Genomic DNA, 11,068 nt, shown 5'->3' with positions numbered 1-11,068 from the left:
GTTCTGAGAGAACTGTGACTAGCCGAAGGTCGCACAGCTGGAGTGTAGGAGTGCAGAAGCACCTCTGGTTCACCAGATAAGCGTCAGGCACTCAGGTGGGGGAGTGGGGAATCAAACCCGGTTCTCCTGATTAGAATCCACCTGCTCTTAACCACTACACCACGCTGGCTCTCTGAGTGTGCCTAGAGCAGGAGTCTGCAACCTGTGGCTCTCCAGGTGTTCATGGACTACAATTCCCACCAGCCCCTGCCAGCATGGCCAATTGCAAACTCCTGGCATAGAGGAGTTGGTAGTTAGTGAATAGGGGGTACATGCATAACTGCCTTCTACTGAGTCCATCAAAATCAGTATTGACTACTCAGGCTGGAAGCTGCTCTTCAGCGTCTCAGGTTGAAGTCTTTCGTGCCACTTCCTTCCTGGTCTTGTAAACCAGAGATGCTGGGGATCAAACCTGGGACCTTCTGTGTGCCAAACAGAAGTGCTGCCACTGAGCCACAGCCCCTTAGGACCATGTTGGTAGAGGGTCTTGCAGTGTGCAGACCTAGAACGACATTTCTGCTGTGCTGCCTACTTTTGGCACGCCCAGATGGATTTCAGTGGGACTGCTAAGTCTGGGACGCGCGTTCGCTGCTTGCAGATTCCTAAGAACTGCTGTGCTTGATCAGAGGGGAAGCGTCTGCTTAATCCAATATCCCTTGTTTAACAATGGCCGAACAGCAAGTCATGAAGGAAATATCCTGTGACTGGCGCTCATCTCCAACACCTGGAACTCCGGCACGCTGCCTCTGAGAGCCAGCATGGTGTAGTGGTTAAGAGCAGGTGCACTCTAATCTGGAGAACCCGGTTTGATTCCCCACTCTGCCACTTGAACTGTGGAGGCTTATCTGGGGAATTGGATTAGCTTGTACACTCCAACACATGCCAGCTGGGTGACCTTGGGCTAGTCACAGTTCTTCGCAGCTCTCTAAGTCCCACCCTCACAGGGTGTTTGTTGTGAGGGGGGAAGGGAAAGGAGATTGTAAGCCCCTTTGAGAGAAAGGGGGGGAATATAATCCAAACTCTTCTTCTACTCTGAAGCTGGAAGTTCTACTTGGTCTCATATGTCCCCCATGAGGAAGTTCGCCTCTTCCTTTAAATGCATGGACATCACTACATCTATGTGGTAATGATTTTGGAAAGCATTTTGTGAACAGACTCATGTCAGAGTACCTGTTATCCCAAATGCAGAGGAATGGGATTGTGACCTGTCATCTCAATATCCAGATCAAACCAAACTGACATGCTTGGATGTAAGCCCCTGCAGTTTCATAGACTTCCTGGGGGGTTGATTGGGGCTGAACGGGGTTTTTCAGTACTAAAGAAAAATAGGAAGCTGGATACGAGTGCCTCTGAGCATGTTTGGACTGCCCCTCCCCAGCTGAGAAACCCCAGTAAACGTCCATGGCTTTGAAATGGGCAGGTGGCTTTATACAATACAAAATGGCTTGGAAATGGGCATGTGGCTTTATACAATACAAAATAGCATGTGGATTTGAGCCTTCTCAGAATTACTGTTTAGTACTAAGTACCTTTGTACTGAAGTAGGTGACTACAAAATTCATTGTTACTCACTTGCTGGCAGCATTTCTCAAAGCTTGTCAACTGTCTAAATTAAAATTGGAGATACAGTTGAGAAGGCTGGTTGCTTTGGAATCTGTGAGAGTTGCTGACATGTGGAGGAACACAGGCTCCTGTGAGAGTCCCTGTTCCGTATCACCAGGGCAGCAACTCTTGCAGATTCAATGATAAATTCCTCCTACGGCAATCAATGCTTCTGAACCTCTTCAGTCAACAGTGACTGAATTCTCTGATTACACCTGACGGGTATATGCAGCCTGGCCTTACCTTAGTCCTTAGTAGCAGGCGATGAAAGGAGGCAGCGCCAGAACGATATAGCATGCAGAGAGGCATCAGGCAACCTCTTGGGCGGAAAAGCATGCAGTGATGCACTAGCTAACCTCTCATGGAGAAGAATGGGTATTTTGCACTAACTGATGCTTTTAAATCTTGCAGTGCACAGCTTGAAGCAGCGTGCAATGATTTCTCCCTTTGCTGTGCTAGTGAATGCAGCCATCGTCCTGGAACAGGCAAATTAGCTCAGCTTTTGGTCAGTTCGACATTCGAATGGAATGACTCACTAAGGTTCAGTTGGGGAGGAGGGCAGCAACAGTGTGGGTCTGCAGGAGAGCCGCTTGGTTTGAGAATAGCAGCTGGAAGACCAGCCAGATTTCAGGGGCATCAGCTTTTGAGAGTCAGCGCTCTGAAGGAGAGCTGACACCCTGAAAAATCTGGTTAGTTTCTAAGGTGCTGCAGGATTCAAATCTAACGAAGATTCAGTTGTAGGATGCTTATTTGAAGAGTGGGAATAACCTCATCCCAAAGGGGAACGCTTGTTTAGAGGCTGCTTACGCTTAAAGCTTTGCTGTAAATAAAACACGAGGCAGCAGACTTGATTTTTGCAGCAGATTCATTTAGGAAGGTGAATGCCATCTTTCTGCTTTTAACCTTGACGCTACAAGGCATGTCTGAAACCAGCTGCTCTGCTTCCCCTCCAACCGCCCTGCCCCAAATCCTCTTATATCTCGGTTCGGTAGCAAGCTAGGTCGAGAATCACTTGGGAGATCTATCTCAGTTTGCACAGGCATTTGTCCTGTGGTGTCGTCCCCCCCCCCCCCACCTGACCACCACGCCCTTTATTCTGAACATGTTACTCTGTAAGTCAAAGACACATGTTTTTCATTGGGCTGGTTGCAAGACCTTACTGCATAATTATGTATTTTTAGACAGTGAGTAACCTTTTTTTAAAAAGAGAGGTTAACTCCTGCGAGGGAGTGACTTCGAAAACCACTTTTGAGGGAATTCAGCCCAGCCCCAAACATTTGCAACAAAGCAAGTTGTCCTAACCTTTTTTTTTTTTTGATGGGGGGAAACCTTAAAATCCACTGGTGGCTGGAGTTCTATTTCTTGAGAATTCTTATAAGATTCTTCAACCTTTTTCTCTGGTTTAAGTTTCAAGACATCTTCTGGCTATAGAGCTTGCATATCTTTTCAACCACAAAAGCTCTGTGGGATTGGGCCAAATGTCCGTCTAGTTCAGCATCTTGTTTCTCATAGTGGCCACGTGGGCTCCTCCCCCCAACAGGCCTACAAGCTGGGCACTAAAGTCAAATTCTCCTCTTGTTATTGCCTTTCAGACACCAGCCTTCAGGGATACACTGCCTCTGCCCAAGGAGGTTCTATCTTGCTTTTATGGCAAATAACCGTTGAGAAGTGGCTCTCTTGTGAATTTGCCTCATCTGCTTTATTATCTGTCTGCACTAGTAGCCAATCTCAATTATGGTAGCGTATTCCCTAAGGCCCCTTCTGCACACGCAAAATAATGTGTTTTCAAACCACTTTCACAACTGTTTGCAAGTGGATTTTGCCATTCCGCACAGCTTCAAAGTGCATTGAAAGCAGTTTGAAAGTGCATTATTCTGCATGTGCGGAATGAGCCTAAGTCAGTGATGTATTTATTTATTTTATTTATTTATTTTTCAGATTTTTAGACCGCCCCATCCCCTAGGGGCTCTGGGCGGTGTACAACACAGTAACCACCGTGTACAGCTAAAAACAGCTAAAACCTTTAAAAGCAGCAGTAAAATAGGAAACTAACTATAATAGTTAAATTAATTCATTCATAGAATGGCGTCCGCGAAGAAATGGTTCCTTTTGTCTGTTCCAAATCTGCTGCTCATCAATGCTATTGGGTACTCCAAGCCATAGTATTATAGGAAAGGGAGAAGTTAAAAAATCTCTAGCCATGCTCTTCATGCTTCAAATAATTCTGTAGAACTTCATCATGTGTCTCCCCCTGTCTCTGGAGCTGCCTTTTTACTAAACTAAAAAATGCCAAACCTTTTTAGAGAACCCCTAACTTCAGCAGATAAAAGTCTAAAAAGGGCCTTGAAGGCTAGCCTATGTTTGCTGCCTTTTGCCCATCGTCCTGCTTTACAATTAGATACACAATGACTAGAACAGTATGCAGGGCTGCAAATGTGGTCATACACAAAATCACTGTAATACTGTTATTTTCAGTCACCCCTTAATATTCCTTAGCATCAAATTGGTGCTTTCCTTCCCTTAAACATACGAGGCTCAGATTTTAAAAAACTGACCTTTCCAGAGGGTCAGTGAAAACGATGTACGGTCTGTGGAACTTTACGAGGGTAACATTAGCAAGAAGGTCCCTGTCCTAAGGAGCATACAGTTTAAATTTTAACAAAGGGAGAGGCTATAGAATGAGGAAAAGGTCAAAAGGGATGAATACACTAAGATGCCTTTTAGTAAAGTGTATCACACAGTGTTTCCCTTTCTGAACTTGTATGTTCAAATACCCTTTCTAAACCCACGTGGCTCATCAAATATGTTGCACCTTGTTTAGATGTTTGGCTTCTACTGGTGGTTCTCGTAATTTATAGTCCGCCTTCTCAATAGGACTCAAGGTGGATTGCAGATGTATATTGTATACAATTGAGAAAAGGGGGTTGCGCAACTGAAGTATCAACAATCCACAATTTGAGCAAAAAAATGACTTGGAGTTCAAAGGCTGAGTAACCTTAACAGTTTACTAGTTAGTAATGTGAACCAGGTCTACCATGGGACTGTGGTACAAATCATGCCCTTACGCCATACATGAGAATAGATTATCATATATCATCAGCAAGCTTATCTAAGTTAATCTGAAAACCGACTAATGAGCTGAATTTGTAATATTTTCACTGTTCCTCAGTATTGTTCCAAGTGATTTCATTCATACGGTTCAAATTGCACTGTGTTTATCTCTGTACTATTTATCTCTTTGCCAGAGCCCCATGGTAGACCTGATTCACATGATACCATAGTCCTATAGTATAATAAACTGTTATATTACTCAGTCTTTGGACTGCAAGCCATTTTTATACTAATTGTGGGTTACAGATATGATCAGAACTATTCAGTCAGCAAGTGAATAATAAAGTTTGATCAAATCATTTGACTCTTAACCGTGAAGATTCCTAGTGGAACCGAATAATGCTAGGCAGTTCACAGGTATGAGACTATTCAGCCTATCAGCAAACAGAATACAAAATAAGATAAAACAATTCAGTACAACAGCAAAGTTTCTTAATAAAACAAAACAATACACCGCAGCCGGGACTGAAGAATTATTGTCTAAGACAACAAAAACAGTCAATGCAGGAAAAGTTAATCCCTTGTCGAAATCACCTTACTGAGCTGCTCCATTGTACTATAGTTCCACTCATTTATAAGTATGCACTCCTAAACAATTCCGTGTTGCACAATCTGTGAAACTACAGAAGTGTGAGGCCCTTCCTGGTAGCCTCGGGCAGTCTGTTCCATACTATGAGGAGCCACCGCAGGGAATGCCCGTGATCCGTAGTTGCTGATCTTATCAGGGTGGCGCCTTCAGAGGGCTTTACTCAAACGAGCACAACTGTTTGCTGTGTCGGAACATAGGAAAGGCTGTCCGGCAGGTACGCCCGTCAAGTTCCATTGTGGGCTTTGTAGATGATAGCTAGATATTGGAACCAAACTTACTAATATATTTTCCTGGCAGCCGACATGTGGGATTCAGCCAGCGTGTGGATCCAGGGATGACCAGTCTTAACTCAATTAGGAGTGGGCTATAAATCTTTGCACATTTACCTGAACATCAGCACAATTGAACACAGTGGTTGTGCATTTGGCATTTGTTGCTTTCTATCCCTCCAGCGCAGAGGCGTAGCAAGGGGAGAAACCCAATGCCCAATGCCCTGGTGCGTCCTCCACCCCCACCCCGGAATGCCCCCACCCTAACCCTAACTCTCCCAGCTCCACCTGTCTCTCAAGGTGTCTTTTGTGAGGTGAGGAAGTGAAGGAGTTAGCAAGCAGCTTTGAGTCTCCTTATGGCTGAGAAAAGCAGGGTTAAAGTCCACACTCTTCTTCTTCTCTTTCGTGTGTGGTAAAGAAATGATGTGCTATTGCTGGCTATGGGATTGCTTGGAAATTGTACCTGTTTTGTGGGAAGCCATGGGAAGAAAAATAATGTTTAACTTCCTCTGTGTCTTAACAATTTTGGTGCTTATTGGCGTGAGAAACTTGGTTTTACAGAGTGATTTGCCCCGCCCCCCAGGAATGTTTATCCAGGGCCTGGGGAGCTGCTATGGTAGAACCCAAAGGACTTCTTCATTGCGTTGACGTTCTCCTGTCTCTGCTGGTTAAATTCTAACCCTTGCAAGCCGAAGCCTGTGATATACAGGGAGATAAGCGAGATGCAGCTGATGAAAGAAATGGCACCTAATGCTGTGGAAACAGCTCGCAGCTATTAATTTCCTTGCCAGCTGATTAACAATCAGAAGGACAGAAGGCAGACTCCGGAGGGAGGATTTGCTAATCGCACCTTTCTCCGGAGTGACTAAGCGCTGAGAATCAAGAGGGTGTCCTTTCTGGCCCCTCAGCGAAATTTCTATTGTCTGCTCTTCTGTATTAGAAGTGGGTGGCGGAAAACTTCTGCTTCAAAATGCTTCTGCTTCGGGTATTAGCTTTCATGTGACGCTGATTCTTTACTGGGCTGAATGTTGGGGTGGTGGTTGTAAATGGCTACAGAAGAAGAGAAGAAGAAGCAGAAGAGTTTGGATTTATATCCCCCCTTTCTCTCTTGTAGGAGACTCAAAGGGGCTTACAATCTCCTTGCCCTTCTCCCCTCACAACAAACACCCTGTGAGGTAGGTGGGGCTGAGAGAGCTCCGGAAAGCTGTGACTAGCCCAAGGTCACCCAGCTGGCGTTTGTGGGAGTGCACAGGCTAACCTGAATTCCCCAGATAAGCCTCCGCAGCTCAGGCGGCAGAGCGGGGAATCAAACCCAGTTCCTCTAGATCAGAATGCACCTGCTCTTAACCACTGTGCCACTGCTGTTTGGATTTATACCCTGCTTTTCTCATCTATAAGGAGTCTCAAAGCAGCTTACAAACTCCTTTTCCCTTCCTCTCCCCACAACAGACACCTTGGGATGTAGGTGAGAGAGTTCTGAGAGAACTGTGACTGGCCCAAGGTCACCCAGCAGGAATTTAGGAGTGCAGAAACACATCTGGTCCACCGGATAAGCCTCTGCCACTCAGGTGGAGGAGTGGGGAATCAAATTTGATTATCCAGATTAGAGTCCACTGCTCTTAATCATTTCACCACACTGGCATCTTTTATGTCTGGCACCGTCTGGATTCAGACATCGGGCGTGGTTTGCGCATTGATGTTGGGTTAGTCTTGTAAGATGCTCTGTAGGAACTTAAATCCTACATTTTTGCTTCTCTGCCCTTTTTGAGGTCATGCGTCTGTGTTGGGCAGTGGTGGCGAACCTATGGCACGGGTGCCAGAGGTGGCACTCAGAGCCCTCTCCGTGGGCACGCGCAGAGTGCCCCCCCAAACATCTAGGCTGGCCTGGGCCGCTGGGCTCGATTATTAGCATTAAGCCTAAGACCTAGTTTTGGGGAGGCAGTGTAGGGAACCCTGTTAAGCGCAGTTAAACCCCACTGATTTTCATGCGAAGAACTAAAGCGCGATCCTTTACCTGGGAGTAAGCTCGGTTGCTGGCAATGGGACTTGCTTCTGAGTAAACCCTCCTAAGGCCGTGATTCACCCATTGGAAGAGTTGCACGGTTTCTTCAAAGCAAAGCCACCGACTACCACCAAGCTTACTCCCAAGTAACGCACCCCTCGGAGCCAACCGTTTTTTCCAAACTAAAACCTCAGTATTCAGGTTAAATTGCCGTGTTGGCACTTTGCGATAAATAAGTGGGTTTTGGATTGCAGTTGGGCACTCACTCGAAAAGGTTCGCCATCACTGGTGTTGGGCAAACTCCTGACACAGACTTTGTTTTGTGAATTCAGATGTCACAACAAAACGCCATTGGTCAACAAACCAGCGCGAATCCAAACTTGGACTCCTGGCTTGTTTGACTGGGTGTACTCATACCTCACAGATTATTTGCTCATTTATGAAAACATTTACATCCCACCTTTCCACTTAGTTCGAGGCAGCATACAATAATAAAAAGAGACCACCACGCTAGCCGTGATTCGTTTAAACCGTACTTTTTGTGTGGTATTTCAGTGGCCGTAGTAAGAAAACACCACTCCATTGGCTCTTGCTGTTTGCCTTTCAGCAGAAGGAAGGAATGACACATTGCAGCTGGCCTGGGGAGCCAAACCAAGTGCAGAAATTAACTCTGCCTCCTAGCCCAATTAAAAACAATAGCTGCAGGGATGACATTGGCTGGTTAAATCACATCACATGCCAAGCTGCATTTTGATAACTGCTGGGCCGTAGTCTCTTCGGCTCCTGTGCCGTCAGTGGCATTACCGATCATACTTGTTAGATGTCCATTACTGATATCCTTCCACACTGAGCAACTGGAATGTTTATGAAGGTTCCATGGTATAACCAGGCCTGAAGAAGGGGCTTGCAGGCAAAACTGTATGGTCCTTATCTCTTCCCCTAAGGCAGGGGTCTGCAACCTGCAGCTCTCCAGATGTTCATGGACTACAATTCCGATCAGCCCCTGCCAGCATGGACATCTGGAGAGCCACAGGTTGCAGACGCCTCCCCTAACACCAAACTCCTTTATGTACAGCAGTTCCAGTTAATTCTTCGGCTTCTTTATTGGAATTTTCTGTCCTGAAATAATGGATGGGCTGTCTCCATTAACAAATGCTCCCGGCCCTAGTTTAAATTTTAAATATTATTTTAAAAGCTTTTCTCTCTCTCTCTCTCCCCTCCCTCCTCACCACCTCTTACCATCTCATAAATATCTCTCTCGAGTGTAGTTTTGTCACTGTCTCATGCGGCTGCCGGAGGCAGGCAATGGCAAGCCAGCTCTGAATGCCTCTCCCCTTGAAAACCCTACTGCGGAGTCATGTCAGCCGTGACATGGTGGCATTTCCCACCCCCTGCCGTACCCTGGATGGCCCAGTCTAGCCAGATCTTGGAAGAGAAGCAGGGTCTGCCCTGGTAAGTATTTGGAAGGAAGTCAGGTGGGAAAAATCAATGAATGTCTCTTGCCTTGAAGACCCTGCAAAGCCATATAAAAATATAGCTGCCGTTTCCCAGACTTGGTCGCTTTCCTCTTCCCTGTCATTTTAAGCCCCCTTAATGTGCTTGGCAAACCACTGTGCCAAGAGGGCTTTAATTGCCCTTGACGGGGTCTGTGTCTCTAATGCTGATTCCTCCCCCCCCCCACCCTCTTCCATTCCTTCAAAATTGCTGCTTGCAGCCGAGGCCTCCTAACCCCTCTCTGCCGTCGCCGCTTGAAGTGCCTTCATACTTAAAAAGATTTGTCTGTGTTATAAATTCAGGGTTGGGGGGAATCAGTGCTGAGCTGAAGTGGATTCTTAACCACAGCTGACCTGCGAGAGCTTCTCAGACTAAAAGCCTGTGGCATTTCTCAGTCTCCCAATCACATTTCTAGGATGCCGTTCTTCAGAGGCAAGCCGGGAACCTCACGGTTTGTGCTCTTCTTATCTTCACGACACACAATCCAGCAATGAAGGAGTTAATGGATGCAGGCTAATTAGTTAGTGAGGTCAGAAGTCAGTGACCAGGCAATTGATCCCTATTGGTCAAGCAGACCTGGCATGGGCTACATGCAGGTCTGCACTGTAGGCAATGGATTTATATTCTTTGTTGCTCTCTGCACGTGCTCAGTGAGTCAGTCAGTGTATGTGATTATTAGCCATGTAATAGCCAAGCCGGAGCTAGCTAGTTAGAAAGATTATTTCATGTTTTGTATCCAAGTTACCCTTCCTATTTTATAGCTAGTAAACCTTATTTTCAGTAAGCAACTGTCTCTGCCTCTTTATGGCGCTAACTCTGCATGAGGAAGGAGTGTGATAGCCACATCAAACAGACGCCATTAGTCTTGGAGGTGGCACAGGACTTCTGAGCATGGTACCGCTACCCTCTCTCTCAGCTTAAGCTCCCTGACAATGTACTTTTATCTTTTGGTGGAAATGAGTATAGCGGGGAGTGAGAGAGGAGTTGGGGCCAAATAAACTTGATACTGTCCTGAAACTCTTCTTCTTCAAACTAGGGCTGATTCCACATGGGCCAAAAACAGCAGTGTGAAAATGGTGTAAAAAAGTTTAAAACGGTGTAAAAGGGTTTGTACTGTTTTCACACCATTTTCACACCGCTGTTTTTGGCCCATGCGGAATCAGCCTAGGATTTTCTATCTAGGGGGGACTGAAAGTGATTTGGTTATTATACCAAATGGATGATGAGAGAATTCAGAGGTTCCGGACTCTCATGGAATACAGATGAAGCGAAATAAAGTAAGCACTCCGCTGAGCATCAACTGGGATCTTCTGTATTTGACGCTCTTAACTCCTATGCTGAATTCTTTTTATGCTCAGAGAAAAGACCTGTTGATGCTCAGAAATTGATGGAATGGGCTTTTCAGGTAGGTCCGGCCAGCGGTCAGTGACTTAAAAATAGTTGATCACAGTAATAATAATTTAAAATGATTGAAGTCTATAAAATTATGGGGTAGAAAATGTTGACAGAGAGAAATTTTTCTCTCTTTCTCACAATGCTAAAACCAGGGGGCATTCATTGAAAATGCCGGGGGGAAGGATTAGGTCTAATAAAAGGAAACACTTCTTCACACAACGTGTGATTGGTATTTGGAATATGCTGCCACAGGAGGTGGTGATGGCCACTAACCTGGATAGCTTTAAAAAGGGCTTGGACAGATTTATGGAGCAGAAGTCGATCTCTGGCTACCAATCTTGATCCTCCTTGCTCTCAGATTGCAAATGCCTTAGCAGACCAGGTGCTCAGGAGCAGCAGCAGCAGAAGGCCATTGCTTTCACATCCTGCACGTGAGCTCCCAAAGGCACCTGGTGGGCCACTGTGAGTAGCACAGAGCTGGACTAGATGGACTCTGGTCTGATCCGGCAGGCTAGTTCTTATGTTCTTAAAATATCCACTAAGCAGACAGGCATAAAACGCAATCTG

At 45.8% G+C, this 11,068-nt stretch overlaps 1 protein-coding gene across 1 annotated transcript in view; it reads left to right on the top strand.

The window, feature by feature from the left end:
- The window catches only part of AGRN (agrin), a 251,155-nt gene that overhangs the window by 1,592 nt on the left and 238,495 nt on the right, over positions 1–11,068 (top strand).

The sequence above is a fragment of the Sphaerodactylus townsendi genome, linkage group LG16 (genome assembly GCF_021028975.2).
Source record: "Sphaerodactylus townsendi isolate TG3544 linkage group LG16, MPM_Stown_v2.3, whole genome shotgun sequence".
NCBI classification, from domain to species: domain Eukaryota; kingdom Metazoa; phylum Chordata; class Lepidosauria; order Squamata; family Sphaerodactylidae; genus Sphaerodactylus; species Sphaerodactylus townsendi.
This window is presented reverse-complemented; position numbering and strand designations above follow the sequence as displayed.